A 16,756-nucleotide genomic window follows, 5' to 3' on the forward strand; every position below is an offset into this window, starting at 1 on the left:
CCTGCCCAGCTTCAGTCAAGCCTATGAGGTTCACCGGGGAGACAGGACCTAGGATGTCTCCATCACACCAACTTTCTAATTAAAGACATGGGGCTGATTCATTATGGAAGCTTCTGTTATTTGTTACTCTTCCTTCTATATGGCTAGCAAATCTCAACTTCCTTTCTTTTTCCCTGACATTCCAAACATTCACACAGGTGAAAACTCCCTTTCCCTCAGTTTTCCCTTGTATTCTACATCAACTTCAGCCCTACCTGTCCTTATCATCTTCTGTCTGGCTCCTTTCCACTTCATTCCTCCTGGAATCCATGCTCTATTATCAATATACACGTCTTAATCTTTTTCTTCCTCCTAACTGGAATTTAGCTTTTTCCGGAAGATATCACATCTTTCATCACCTTCTTCAGTGCTGGCTGTTCCTTCTCTCATGATTTCAGATTCCTAAGATCTGGAGTTGCTGAGAGATGTTATAGTTCTTTGCCCCTGCTACCACATGCAGACTCTTGGTCTGCCATTATATATCACCTCTCTCTGGCGTTTACATCACTCTGTTGTGTCACCCAGTCCAAAACCTTGTCCCTTCAACCCCTGATTCAGTTTTTATCTTTACCCCAACCACCGCCCTCATCCTTGATGACTTCAATATTCACAATGATAACCCTTCTAACACCCTAGTCTTCTCATTTAGCAGCCTTCTTAATTTCCAAGACCTCCATCTCTACTCTAAAAATAGTAATAGTTAACATTTATACAACACCTGCTATGTGTCAAGCTAAATATTTTACACTTATTATATCATTGATTCCAGGCCTAGCTCTCTGTCCATTGTGCCACCTAGTTGTCCCTTAATGCTTTATGATTTTCAAAGTGTTTTCTCTAAGAATCTTGTGAAGTAGGTAATGTGAAAGAATTATTCCTATTTTCTATATTAGGAAACTGAGGCTTATAAAGTGATTTGCCCAGGGTAACACAAGTATTATGGGTCAGAGAGAACTGGAATCTAATACTCTTTCCCCTTAGATCACATTATTTCCAAAATTGATTCATAATAGACTTCAATTGAAGTAGCTTATGAAGTACATTCTCTGTTCCCTATCTACCAATAAAGATGAATGCTGATCACCATTTGCCTTTCTAGACATATTTACCATATTTCATCTTGGAATCTTCCCTGGGTTCCTGACAGCTCCAACAGAGGCATTGTTGATGAGTTATGGGTGAGTTCAGACATTTATCTTCTAAATGTTCAACTTGCATTACAATTATTCGCCTTCCCCTCTTCAGAGAAGGTTGAATGCAATAGTTAAAACTTTAGATGTCTTGGGATTTTCTTATATTAGATGTGCTCTGTCATGGGATAAGAAGAGAACAGGTAGCTGTTAACCTCAAACCTGACCTTTTAAAGCCAAAACTGAACTGATCACAATGTGTTCTATGACTAGGCCTGTTATCCAAAACTAGAAAATAGCATTTCTTTTTCAGGGACTTGGAAAAGCACAGTTTTACAAATTTAGATAGCTTTAGGAAGGGAAAAATATTTTTTGACAGAATAATTCTGTTTCCTCTGGACAAAATGGTGATCTCTTAAATACCTGAAAGGTAGAAGATGGGTTAAGGAGGATAGATGGAAGTATCCTCTCTGCTATTATTATTGCTATAGCCTTTCCAGGGACAAGCTTGACTAATGGCTACTCTAGTTTGTTCTCATAGTTATAATTCCCTCTATCCCTGTTCTCATTATCTGGGGAGTGTAATACTGTGGTACAGAGGAAAAAACCACACTGGCCTTAGAGTCAGAAGATCTGGATTCAAATTTTTACTACTTTTGTGATCCTGGGCAAGTTACTTAAATCTTCTAGGCTTTGGTTTCCTCATCTGTAAAAATTAAAGCAAGTGGTAGTGGACTAAATGATTTTTTAGGTACCTCCAGCTATAGATATATGAACCACTATCCCTGGAAGTCTATGCCTAGGGATGAAAAGGTAGAGATAGGGAAGGAAGTTTGGATACCTACTTGGTCAATTCATTTAACTCAGCAGATATAGTAAAAAGAGCATTGTACTTTGAGTTAGAAGGCCTGAATATACATCCCAGGTCACATATATCCTAGTTATGTGACCGTGTATAAGCCATTTACTTTCTGTGAACCTCAGTTTCCTCATCTATAAAACAGGAATCATATTTATTCTACTACCCACCTCTCTTTAATGGTATTATGAGGAAAGTACTATGTAGTTCTCAAGCTCCCTAAGAAGGTGGGTTTTTATTACTCCTAATTAAAGTTGTTGGTTGTTCAGTTGTGTCTGACTCTTCATGACCCCTTTTGAGGTTTTCTTGGCAAAGATACTGAAGTGACTTGCATTTGCTTCTCTAGGTCATTTTACAAATGAAGAACTGAGGCAAACAGGGTGAAGTAATTTGGCTCAGGGTCACACAAAAGTGTCTGAGCTTGGATTTGAACTTGTGAAGATGAATCTTTCTGATTCCAAGCCCAGTGCTCTATCCACTGTACCATCTAGCTGCCCACATTCATATCAAATAATAATAATAATATAACATGAGTAGGAATCTTTTAAGGGGCACTGAGGTGCCACAATAGTAAGAGAGCTGCTGTATGGGGACAAGAAGGCATCAGTTGCTCTCAAGAGTCCAAGTCAGGCTCTAGTCTCTCTCCCATGTTGTAGCTAGCTATAGTATTTATGTGTGTGTGTGTATGTGTATGTGTGTGTGTGTACATGTGTGTATGTGACAAAGAGAGATGGGGGAAAGGAAGAGAGGGGGTAATGGAGAGGGAGGAGTGGGAGAATATACCAAGTGAGGTCTATTCAGGATAGAGAGGGTGTGCTGTTCCTAATCCCTTTTTCCTGTTTCCATTGGTCTTTCCTTAATTTGGGTGTATCACTGAGGAAGTGTTGTTTGTTGGGCTATAATGTCAACAGTCTTAGGTTGTAGCTCAGAACCACTCCATGGTCCGGAAATGATAGAGACAAGGTAATCTTAGAGGTGAAGGAATTAGCATCTGAGAAGGACAAGAAAGGGCCTCCTGTATTTGAGTGAGTTTGGAAAGGAAGTCAGGTATTGTTAAGAGCTGGAGTTAGGTGAGGAGAGAGAACATTCCAGACCAAGGGGCCAAATGAACACAAGTTTTGATCCAGTGACAACTGGTTTGTTTGTTTTGCAAGTGTCAAAGAAGTTCAGTATGGATATCCTCATTATCAGAAAGTTACCTACTAGGTCACTGGACTATTTTGGCTTAGCAGTTTATCAAGATTATATCATAAGACATGGAGAGATTGTGGTCTGTGTTGATGAAAAAAGTATCCACACCAGTGAAAACACAAATCCCTTGAAATATTGAAGTTGGAAAAAAAATTGGCCCGCTGCAATTAGCATTACACACTTTTTTTTCGTTAGAAGAGAGGTCTTTTTATTTCTTCTTTGTGTGCTATGGAACTCTTCATTTATTTATTTATTTTTTAAAATGGCCTTTTCTTTTTTTTTAAATTATAATTTATTTATTTTTAGTTTTCAACGTTCATTTCCACAAGATTTTGAGTTCCAAATTTTCTCCTCATCTCTCTCCTCTGCCCACCCCAAGACAGCATGTATTCTGATCACCCCTTTCCCCAGTCTTCTCTGCCTTCTATCACACCCCTCCCTTCTCTTATCCTCATCTCCTCTATTTTCTTGGAGGACAAAATAGATTTCTATACCCCATTGCCTGTGTATCTTATTTCCCAGTTGCATGTAAAAGCAATTTTTAACATTTGTTTTTAAAACTTTGGGTTTCAACTTTTCTCCCTTCCTCCCTCCCCACCTATCTCCACTGAGAAGGCAAGCAATCTGATGTATGTTATACGTGTGTAGTTATGCAAAAGACTTCCATAAAAGTCATGTTGTGGAAGATTAAGTATATTTCCCTCCATCCTATCCTGCTCCCCCCCATTTATTCTATTCTCTCTTTTGACCCTATCCTTAAAAGTATTTACTCCTAATTATGCCCTCCTTCCATTAGTCCTCCCTTCTACCATTCTCCCAACCCCCTGCTTATCCTCTCCTGTCCTACTTTCCTGTAGTGTAATATAGAGTTTCATAGAAAATTGAGTATGCATGTTATTCCCTTCTTAAGCCAAATGTGATAAGAGTAAGTTTCAATTTTTCCCTCTCACCTCCCCTCTCTTCCCTTCCCTTGAAAAAGCTTTTCCTTGCTTCTTTTATGTGAGAAATAATTTGTCACATTCTATTTTTCCCTTTCTCAATATATTCTTCTCTCACCCCTTAATTTTATTTTTTTGAGATATCATCTCTTTCTATTCAACTCACCCTGTGCCCTCCGTCTATATGTATATAATCCCTTCAACTACCCTAGTACTGAGAAAAGTCTCAAGAGTTGTAAATATTATCTTTCCATATAGGAATGCAAACAGTTCAACTTTAGTAAGTCCCTGATGATTTCTCTTTCCTGTTTACCTTTTCATGCTTCTCTTGATTATTGTGTTTGAAAATCGCATTTTCTTTTCAGCTCTGGTCTTTTCATCAAGAATATTTGAAAGTCCTCTATTTCAATGAATGACCATATTTTCCCCTGAAGTATTATACTCAGTTTTGCTGGGTAGGTAATTCTTGGTTTTAATCCTAGTTCTTTTGACTTCTTGAATATCCAAGCCCTTTGATTCCTTAATGTAGAAGCTGCTAGATCTTGTGTTATCCTGATTGTATTTCCACAATACTCAAATTATTTCTTTCTGGCTGCTTGCAATATTTTCTCCTTGACCTGGGAGCTCTGGAATTTTACTACAACGTTCCTAGGAGTTTTCCTTTTGGGATCTCTTTCAGGAGGTGATCAATGGATTCTTTCAGTATTTATTTTACCCTCTGGTTCTAGAATATCAAGGCAGTTTTCCTTGATAGTGTCTTGAAAGATGATTTCTAAGTTCTTTTTTGATCAGGTAGTCCCATAATTTTTAAACTGTCTCTCCTAGATCTATTTTCCAGGTCAGTTGTTTATCCAGTGAGATATTTTACATTGTCTGCTATTTTTTCATTCCTTTGGTTTTGTTTTATAATTTCTTGATTTTTCATAAAGTGATTAGCTTCCATCTGCTCCATTCTAATCTTTAAGGAATTCTTTTCTTCAGTGAGCTTTTGGATCTCCTTTTTCATCTGGCCAATTCTGCTTTTTAGGGCATTCTTCTCTTCATTAACTTCAACTTTTTGGATCTCTTGTCATTTGGGTTAGTCTATTTTTTACAGAGTTATTTTCATCATCATTTTTTTTGGTCTCCTTTAGCAAGCAGTTGACTCATTTGTCATGATTTTCTTTCATCACTATCATTTCTCTTCCTAATTTTTCTTCTACTTCTCTTACTTGATTTTCAAAATTCTTTTTGAGCTCTTCCATGGGCTAGAACCAATTCATATTTTTCTTGAAGGCTTTGGATGGAGGAGCTTTGACTTTGTTGTCTTCTGTTTGCGTGTTTTGGTCTTTCTTGTCACCAAAGTAAGATTCTATAGTGTGATTCTTTTTTCATTTTTTGCTCATTTTTCTAGCCATTTGCTTGACTTTTGAACTCTTTGTCAAGGTAGATCTCTGCTTCCAGTGCAGGTGGGGCATGTACTGTCAGCCTCTCGATTCCCCCATGATTTGTGGGCCTAGAGCCCCAGAAATAGTCACTGCTGCCACCCCTGCTGCTGCTGTGGCTACTGCAGGTTCCTCTACCCCTCCCACACTGGTCCCACAGGCTTTTTCCACTGACCTTCCAATTTATCCTCAGTGTTTTAGGGTCCTGAAGTCTGGAAACTGCCACAGGTGCGAGAGATTCAGTCCCCCTGAGGCTTACTCAGGTCTCCTCTGTGCAGGCATAGACCATGCTGGACTGCGCCCTACCCCCTTTGTGGTGTGATAGACACTTCCTGGTGACCTTCCAGACTATCTTGGGCTGGAGATTTGCTTCACTCCATCAATCTGTGGGTTCTGCAGCTCCAGAATTTGTTTAGAGCCATTTTTTACAGGTATTTGGCTGGACTTAGGGGAAATGCTCTAGAAAGTGCATGCTGTTACTCTACCAACTTGTCTCCACTCCTCCAGCAGGCACACTTTTAATGTTTCATTTGCATTATCAATGTTCTCTGCATCACTTTCTTAAGTCTAGACAATCAGCAAGACATCAAACCAAGCCCTTGATTATAGCATTCGCAGCTTCTGGGGTGTAAATGCTCGCATCCTGCCAGCCCTTGAAAGTTTACTCCAGCACACACCTGGCTATGTATTATCTGGAAAACTTGGTTGCTCAGAGTAGACTAGGATTCCCTAGAGAGGATTATTGGATGGATGAAAAGAGTGCTGGATTTGGAATAAAGGGACCTGGATTCATTTCCTTATTCTGCCATTTATTTCCTGTGTGACCTTTAGACAAGTCCAGGGGTGGGAAACCTGTAATCTTAAGACCACATGTGGCCTTTTTAGGTTATTGGGTGTGGCCTTTTATTGAGTCTAAGTTTTACAGAACAGCTCATTTTATTAAGGGGATTTGTTCTGTGAAGTTTGGATTCAGTTAAAGGGCTACACTTGAGGACCTAGAGGCCCACATATGACCTTGAGGCCACAGGTTCCCCAACCCTGGACAAATCATTTTACTTCTTCAGGAATTAGTTTTTTCATCTGTTACATGAGGGAGTTGAACTAGATAATATCCAAGGCCTAATCCAGGTTGAAATGGATGATTCTTTTACTCAAATGGATTTGCATATCTCTTTACTTAGCTTGTTCCTTATTATGATGTTGACCCTACTCCATCCTTCCATCCATGCCTGCTCATCCTGTGACACTCCTGTGCATGTCATCTTCTTAGGTTTAATGCCCTTCTGCCTTCTTTTCTGTCTATCCTACACAATGCACAACTTGCATGCATATGCCTCCTATATGTAGGAAAAGAACAATGATTTGCTCATAGTCATATAAATATGCATCCTCTATTGTCCTAGGCATATTATCCTAGTATTCCATCCAGAAATATTGCTTTGCAAGTTTGAGATTTTTGTTTTTTGAATTGATGAAAGTTAGCTATATGGAAGGGCAAATCCAGAATTCTCTTGTATTAGAGGCTTGGTTCATGTCCAGCTGAGGGCCTCCTATTATCACATTCTTAATGAACTTCTTTGCCATGTCTTTTAAAATTTAATATAATTCCAAATTAAGTTTTCTTTTCCGTAGCTCTTCAAGGATTCACTTTTTATCTTTTATATTTGATTATATGTGATAAAATCATTTGATTAAATGCTACTTAATCATTATAGACTATGTTATGACATAAATGTTATGATTATATGGAATAATTATATTTTCATTGGTGTAGCTCATAACACCTCTATGTCTTAGTAGATCATTTTTATAAGCTGTTGTAGCAAAAAAAATCATCTGGTGGCCAACCCTCTAGCAGTGAGCCTTTTGAAATTAACTAGCTTGTCAGTTCCGACAGATATATAGTCTGTTACCAAGCCCTTACTTGACATCTTCTGCCAGCACCTGTTTGCCTTTAGCATAGCCAATGAGAACCTATCAGGGCAAGACATTTGTGTGGGACCATTGAACATCTTCATCAATTAGGATTATCTATAAGCCATAGTGTTTTTCACGCAATGTGGAGATGATGATAAAATGAAATGGGTGGGCTGCCAATGCCTAATCAGACAGAGGGGAAAAGGCAAATAGATTTAAATTTTAAAATAATGGAAAACAGGGGGAGGGGGGAACAATGGTCTTCTTTGAAAAAGGCAAACCGATATTTCTGATCATAAATAATGAAAGGTCATGCAATCAGTGGAAGAGAGAAATTCTGGACAATTATCTGTAACAAATGATCACCTACAAGTGGGAAGGAAATTGGAAAGTTGTCTCTATAAACTGTGTAACCTTCACATGATGTATTTATTTTAACTGCAATAGAGAATCAATTTCTTCTTTATCAGTCTTCTATCAATTTGATGACTAATATCATGCCAGAAATGTTCATCACATGCTAAATAACCTCTTAATTGATTATCATTGCACTCATTTTTCATTTTTTTAATATTCTGAATGTTAAATTGAATATAAAGGAGGCATGGACCCCATCTGGTACAATGACAATGTACGTACACTTTGAGGTTGTTACTTTCAAAGCAAGTGTTCTTTTCCCTTCATTAACCCCATCTTCAAAATTATCCTCACCTCATTTGATGAAATTCCTTCCATGTTTTTCTTCTCATCAATGCCTATTTCTAAATAAATGGGATTAATAATAACGATGATGATGATAGCATTTACAAGGTGTTTTAAGGTTTGTAAAGTGCTTTATAAATATTATCTCATTTGATCCTCACAATAACCTGGGGAGGTAAGTATTATTATTATCTCTGTTGAACAGATGAGGAAACTGAGGCAGATAGCAGTTAAGTGACTTGCTTAGGGCCACACATCTAGTAAATGTCTTAGGCTGGATTTGAGCTCAGGTCTTTCTCATTACAGGTCTCATGCTCTATGTACTGTGTCACCTAGCTGCCATACTCTATTAAAAATTATACACACACACATATTTAGTGTATATTAGTATATATGTATATAGTATGTAATATCTATATCTATATCTATATACCCCACCTTTAAAAAGTTCACAAAATATGTCATTTCAATTGATCTTACTAACCACCCTGTGAGGTAGGTATTATTGCTTTATTATCCTCACTTTACAGATGAGAAACCAAAGCTTAGAGAGGCTGAGTGACTTGTCTATGATTACCCAGTAAAGTATCAGGGGCAGGATTTGAACTCAGTTTTTTCTCACTCTGGATCTAGTACTTTCTTTGTACCACTTAGCTTTTCCTGGTGCTAAGGTGGTATGATATAAAACCACCTTGCATTTGTATAGTGTTTTATAATTTATAAAGAGTTTTTAGCTGCATTATTGTATTTGACTTAACCTTCCTGTTCCTGTTGAGGGTACCACTATCATCTCAGTCACCTTGGCTCACAACCTTGGTTTCTCCTTCAATGCTTCCCTCACACTCACTGCACATAGCCATTTTGTTGGCAGATCTTGCCACTTCTACTTTTAAATGTCTCTTCTATCACTCCCCCTCCAACTTTTTTTTATTCAATAACCCCCTACCCTGGTCCAATCCCTCATTAATTCTTACCTGGATTACTTCAGTGGACTTCTAAATTGTCTTCCTGCCTCATCTCTCCATAATATAATCTCTCTGCACTGTTAGTGTGATTTTCCTAAAATGTGAAACTGATTTTCCTAAAATGTAGGTCCAACTATACCTCCAGGATCAAATATGAAATCCTTTGTGTGACTTTTAAAACCTTTCATAACCTGCCTCCTTCCTATTCTTCCAGTTTTCTTATATATTACTCCTCTCTATACACACTATGATCTAGTTACACTGGCCTATTTATTGTTCTTTACACACTCCATCTCTTGACACACACCAACCTTTGCCCTGTTTGTCTCTCATGACTGGAATACTCTAGCCCCTCATCTCTGCCCCTTAGCTTCTCTGATTTCCATCCAGACAACTCAAATCGTGCCCTCTGTAGGAAGACTAACTTCTGCTTCTCTTTCCCCTTCTCCACCTTCCACCCAAGTACCTCCCTTCTGAGATTACCTTCTCTCTACTCTATCTTGCATCTACAAAATTATTAACACATTTTAAATAATATCATGGCAGAAATGTTCATCACGTGCTAACTAATTACTTTGAGTTGATCATTATTGTAATCCTTTTAAAAAAAAAATACAAACATTCTCCCATTAGAATTTGAATTCCTTGAGTGCAAGTGTTTTTGTTTTTCTTACATCCCCGCCTATCATAGTGCCTGGCACAGAATAAACACTTAAATGCCTGTTGACTGATCCTTGCAACAACCTAGTGGGAAAGACAGCACCTCTAATTTCTTTCTTAGTATTTCAAAGGACTCATGGTTCATCAAGGAGTGTACTCTTTCCATAAATGCAAGCCTCACTGTGTCAGATCAGTGAGTCAAACTCAGAAAAAAAGACCATTAAGTACATAAATATCCCTGTAGGGGTAGCATATTCACTTACAAAACCACATAGTAACACTATATGTTATTCTATTGTATTTTTAATTTGTTAAATATTTTCCAATTATACTTTAATCTGGTTTGGCTGGTCAGGAGTGTTACTGGTTAGTAATGTCCACTTCTATTTGCCAACTCTGCTTTAGATGCTTTTATGATTTTCTGTAGTGTAATCCATCATCTTAGGGGATGTCTTTCTAAATTTAGCTAGACTGGTCCTCAAATGAAAGTATCTTGCCAGGCCTATTGTGAGGTGTTCACCTGGCTAGGGAACCTTGTTACCTCCCCCATAACTGCAGGATGTTCTTTTGATAACAAAGGAAGAGGTCATGGAGCTCTATATTGATTATAGGTATTAATTTAATCAGTTTATGAATACTTACAAAAGAGGGGCCAATCTTTGGTCTGGGTGGCAGCCAGACAATTCAGTGGATCCCCACTAAGAACCCCTAAATCTCTGTGGTAATTATAGAAAACAGACAAAAGCAGGAGGAGTTAGAGTTCATCATTACTGATTGGTGGATTTTTGGTTTTCTGCTTAGTAAAGAGCTTGGGAGTTAAGCCAATGTTATACCCAAACATAAGTTGATGTATGGATCATATACTGGTCACATATGGATCACAATATTCTTGTTTTGGCTTTCATAGGTCATAGTATCTTAAGTTATGACTCAAGGTCTAAGTTATGATTTAGTATCTAAGTTATGATTTCTAACAGGTCAACATGTCCAAGCTTCTACCTTTCACAGGGTTTAAGTTTTCACCTATTCCTGTATTTTATGGCTTTTTCCCCATTCAGGACCTCACACCTATATTCAAAGCCATTCTAATTTAGTATGGTTTGTTTTGTTTTGTTTTGCCCAGGGTCATCTCAACACTACACTGAGGCATTAAGTAGGAATTTAGTGGATTGATTTATCCCAAATTTTCATCTAAGGAAACTGATTCAGCTTAAGGGACAGATAATCTCAGGCAAGTCTGGATGTGGACTGATCTTCTGATTTCTAGCCCATTCTAGTTCAATGTTTTCTCCTGCATATTATGTACTGTCATCTATGGTAGTGGGCATCATATTGGCAAGAAGATATAGCTTAATCTTTAGGTTTGAAGTCAGAGAAAAAACCAAGTGATCAATGAATGTGCATTGTTGATTTATAAGGAGAGATTAAGATAAATGCAGTTTGGCTAAGTAAGGATAAAGGGTGAATGATCAGGGAGGCAGTTTGGCATCAGGTGGGTAGAGTGTTGTATTTGGAATGAGGAAAACCTGAGTTAGCTGTGTGACTGACAAGTCACCTAACCTTTCTCAGCCTCAATTTCCTCATATAAATGGGGATAATAATAGTAAGTAGCTTATATGAGATGAGATAACATATAAAATGCTTTGTGAACCTTAAAGTGCTACATAAGTATTGGTTATTAATAACAAGCCAAAAGAATTTATAGCTATAACATGGAAAAGTAGAATTTTGATATTTTTGTATTGAAAAGTACTCTTAGTGGTGGTACTGGAGATGTTGAGAAGAGCTATCCTAGGGCATTAGAAACTGAGGTGAAGCTCATGGGGAAGACTAGCCATTGTTCAGGAAGGCAGGAAAAAGGAAGGGAGTATCTCCTTTCCAGGAAGCTTAGTTGTCAGTTATGCTTTTTTGTCCCATTCCAGGAGGCTGTAGGTGGGGAGTGGAACGGCAAGGGAGGAGGGCAAAGCATGAAGAAGTTATTCCTTTAAAGCAAAATAGGAGTTTGCTTAATGAGCATATTTCAAATGCTAGTCACTGTCAGGGGTAAGGACAGATAGAAAAAGATGAAAAGAAGGGAGGCAGCCTGGCATTCTGGAAGGATGGTCAGTCTTGGAATCTAAGAAGACCTAGGATAACATTCTACCTCTGTCAGATATTTTCTGTTTAACCATGGGACATTCACACAACCTCTTAGAGTTCTAGGCAATTGTCTAAGAGGACTAGATCCAGAGAAGGTGCTTATTTGCATTGGTAAAGGAAGTTCCTCACCTTGCTCTCCTTATCCAAATGAAATCACAGATCTGATTAAAAAAAAAAAGAGAGAAAAAGAATAGTCTTTAAAGGAGCAGAATCACAAAGTGTGGTCCCCGGGGGTCTTCTTCCTTTATGTTCCTGCAGTGAAGACTTACTTTCCCTATTGCAACGCATCTTTCAACTTGTGCTGAAGGCTCAGTTTCCTTGTCTTTAAATGAAGAGGTTGAGCTGTTTGGCCTATAAAGTATTTTCCAGCTCTTAAATCTGAGACCCTACGATGTATGGCTAACGACATGCCTGTGTAGAACACTAAATAGCCATTTACTAGCTGTGTCACCCTGGCCAAGTCATTTCTGTTTGCCTCAATTTCCTCAACTGTAAAATAGCATCTACCTTGCAGGGTTGGTACAAGGCTCAAATGATAGGATGTTTATAAAGTGCTGAGCATAGCTCTTGGCACATAGCAGGTGCTGTATAAATGCTTTTTTCTTCCCCTTCTCCATACCCTCCACCCCTACAGAGTAATTCCTATATCATTTCCCAGTTTGTATTCAGGGATACCTAAAACAGAGCCTGCCAAGGCTGGTGCCATCTACTTTTTTCCTACACCTCCAGGGAAAAATATCTCCCTAGGGGAAATCTGTTAAACAAGAGCAAATTGGCAAGGAGCTTCTGAGCTTCTAAATTTGAAACCCAAACTGTGACTAGGCCTAGGAACATGGACATACTAGACCAGGGCAAGAATATTGTTGGAGGCTGGGGGAGAGAAGGTGGGAAGAAACAACTTATCTTCAAATCTCTCCCACCTTTAGGAAAAGTCAGCCTGAGGCCAAGACAGGACTAAATGTCAGAGATGGCACCCTGAAGTCAGATTGTGGTTGAACAGGACCAGAGACAGGTAGCTGAGTGTCTCTTGTATTTTAACTTGTTCATTTTCTTGCAGCAGGTCTAGCCTGGAGTTGCAGAAGAGTCTTGGAGGTGGTGGCTGGATCAGACCTGGGCAGCGAGGAACATGGGGAGCAAAACAGTCTACCTTTTAGCTATGATCTTTATTTCTGTCCTAATGTCACCTTCCTCATCCCTGCTCCCCATCCTTGCTCTTCTGCTTGTCCCTTTATCTTCCTTTCTTAGCCTTCTTTTCCTTGAAACTACCTTCCATTTTTCATAATTACTTACTTTGTCTCTGTAAATGTGAAAACAAAACACAGACTCTTTCCTTCCATCCCCAAACACCCCACACAATAAAAAGACTTTGTAGGTTTTATGACTTATACCTCTTTTCTGAGTTCTAGTGAAACATTTTTGCCTCTTGTAAAGGAAGCCAGAAGTCATACTTTTTAGTTATATACCCCAGGGAGTAGTCAGTCAATAAGCATTTAAGTGCCTTTTATGTGCTAGGCACTGTGTTAAGTGACCCTGGGCAAATCACTTAACTTTTGTCTGCCTCAGTTTTCACAACTGTAAAATTGTATAATAATAGCACTTACATCCCAGGATTTTTGTGAGGATCAAATGAGATAATATTTGTAAAAATGCTTGGCACAGGCCAGGCACTTACTTAGAACTTAACAAATGCTAATTTCCCCCCAGTGTGAGGAGTATATTGAATTCCTTATGGGTATACAAATAAAAACAAAGACAGTCCCTGCCCTCAAGGAGCTTACCATCTAATGGGGAAGACAACTTACAAAAGGAAGCTGAAAAGGGAGTTGGGTGGGGGGATGTCAAGGCACCCAAGGTCATAACGGAGAGTTCTGAAGAAGTCCAAAAGTAGTGGATTGTAGCTGGTGGAAATGGGAGAAGAACTATGCTGAGTGCTCTCTTTGAACTGAGACCCTGGAACCCACGGCCTGCCCTCCCAGCAAAGAGTCTAATCAGAGGGTATTGAGATTGGAGTACCAAGCAGATTCAAAGTCATCTTGACTATGGCATTATTATCAGCTTCTGAGTTTACATGATGCTTTAAGATTTTCAAAACATTATCTTATTTGGCTCTCACCACAGTTCTGCAAGGTGGGTTCCATGGGTATTAATGCTCCCATTTTACAGATGAAAACATTGAAACTTAGAGTGATTAAGTGGAACTTGCCCATAGTCATACAGCTAATAAATGTCAAAAATAGGACTTAAATCTAGCTCACTAGGTCAATTTTAGGCATATGAAGTTTAAGCTATCTATAGGATATTGGTGAGACTGAAGGTCAGAAGAAAGGTTAGAGCTAGAAAAATCAGAGAATTATCTGCAGAGAGGGGATAATTGAATCTATGGGAGTTGATAAGAGCAGAAAAGTAGTACAGAGGGAGAAGAGAATACTCATCCTAGAACACCTATAGTTAGTTGGTGTGACTTGGATGAAGATCCCGCAAAGGAGACTGAGGAAGGCTAAGACATGTAAGAGAACAAAAAGAAAACCTAGAGATATGAAAATATCAAGAAGAGGATCATTGACTGTATCAAAGGCTGCAGAGAGGTCAAGAAGGATGAAGGCTGACAAAAGGTCATTAGATATCATGAAGAGATTAGCGTTAACTATTAAAAAACAATTCCAGTTTGAATGATGATGTTGGAAGCCATACTACAGAGTTAAGAGAATGGGAGGAAGGGTGCCTCCTTCTGAAGGAGTTTAGCCACAAAAGGGAGGAGAGAAATAAGATAGCTAATGGGGATGGAAGGCTCAAGTGATGTTTTCTAAGAATAGAAGAAACCAGGGGAATTTTTGAAGGCTGGAGGGAAACAACCAGTAGATACAAAGTAAAGATTAGTGGGAGAATGGGTATAATAGTGGGGACAATCTGCTGGAGAAGATTAGAATAAGATCACTTGTATATGTAGATGAGTTTGCCTTGGTATAGAAAAATATTTGCCTCTTGTGAAATGGGTGGAGGGAAGAGATTGGAGTGGAAAACATCTGAATGATAAGAAATGAAGAGGAAAGAAGAAAGCTCTTAGAACCATTTTTTCAGTAAAATATGAGATAAAGTTCTTTTTTTCTCTTTATTTTTTCCCTATTACATTTTAAAAATTTAGAATAATAATCTATTCTTCTCAATTACATGTAAAAACAATTTTTAGTATTTGTTTTAAAAATTTTAAGTTCCAAATGCTTTTCCTTCCCTCCCCTTCCCTGAGACAGTAAGGTTATTCATGTGCAATCATATTTCTATATTAGCTGTGAAAGAAAACAAAGGCCTCCTAAAAAAAACCACAAAAAACTAACCACAAGAAAAATACAATGAAAAATAGTATGCTTCAATCTGTATTCAGATTCTATCAGTACTTTCTTTTCTGATGGATAACATTTTTCATCATGAGACCTTTGGAATTGTCTTGGATCGTTGTATTGCTAAGAAGAGCTAAGTCATTCAAAGGTGATCATCATACAATATTGCTGTTACTGTGTATAATATTCTCGGTTCTGCTCACTTTACTTTGCATTAGTTCATGTAAGTTTTCCTAGATTTTTCTGAAAGCATTCTGCTCGTCATTTCATATAATACAACTGTATTCCATTATAATCATGCATCATGATGTCTTGTTTATTGTATAATCATGTATCACATGACTTGTTCCCAAAATGATGGGTAATTTCCTTTATTTCCAATTCTTTGTCACCACAAAAAGTACTCCTACAAATATTTTTGTACAAATACTTCCTTCCCCAATCCCTACCTCCTTTTAAAAAAATCTTTGAGCTAAAGACCTAATTGTGGTATGGCTGGATCAAAGGGTATATATATATATACTGTTTGTTAGCCCTTTAAGCATAGTTCCAAATTGCTCTCCAGAATAGTTGGATCAATTCACAACTCCACCAACAGTGCATTAGTGTCCCAATTTTCCCACCTCCCCTCTAATAAGACAAATTTTTAAAGCGAAGGTGGGAGGAAGGGGAACCATGAATATTTGAGGAAGGATGAAAACATTTGGAAAAACCACTGTGGTGAATAGAAAAGTAAATCTATTGGGGAGGTTTAAAAGGATTACCTTGATTCAGTGAGGTCCTAGTTAACCTGTAGCATACTCCACATGATTTCATGATTTTCTCCAGTTATATTCAGCAACACATGCTAGGGGTGACCAAGAAAGGTCTTGAGAGAAGAGAGGAAGTTTCAGGAAGGGTCTCAGATTTAAAATAATCCAGGTCTTCTCCATGCCCTAATCATTGGGTGGTTTGAAATGCTACTTTCTTTCACATAGAGCACTGAGTGTCGTTGGGGAAGTAAGGCAAGGAGGTTGGGCTTACCTAATAGGATGCCTATTTTTTTTTTTTTTTAATGTTTAACAATCACTGCCATACAATTGAGATTTTATCCCCCCCTCACCTACCCCCCACTACCCCCCTCCCTCCCCACGACTGCATACAATTCTGTATAGGTTCTACACATACTTTCCTGTTGAGTATATTTTCACTATAGTCATGCTATGTAGTCAGACTAAAATAAATGAAAGAAATCATATAACAAATCAAAACATGATACACAAACACATACACATACACAAACATGATCTGCTACATTTTGTGAGTGACTTCCATATTTCTTTTTCTGAGTGTGGAAGGCATTTTGCCTTGAGAACCACCTTTGGGATTTTTTTTTTTTTATAAGTTTTTGCGTTATTACAAAATTCCAAGTCTACCAGAAAAAACTCTCAGACACTGTGGTCGTTGCTGTGCACAAA

Source organism: Notamacropus eugenii, chromosome 5 (assembly GCF_028372415.1).
Source record: "Notamacropus eugenii isolate mMacEug1 chromosome 5, mMacEug1.pri_v2, whole genome shotgun sequence".
NCBI lineage: Eukaryota > Metazoa > Chordata > Mammalia > Diprotodontia > Macropodidae > Notamacropus > Notamacropus eugenii.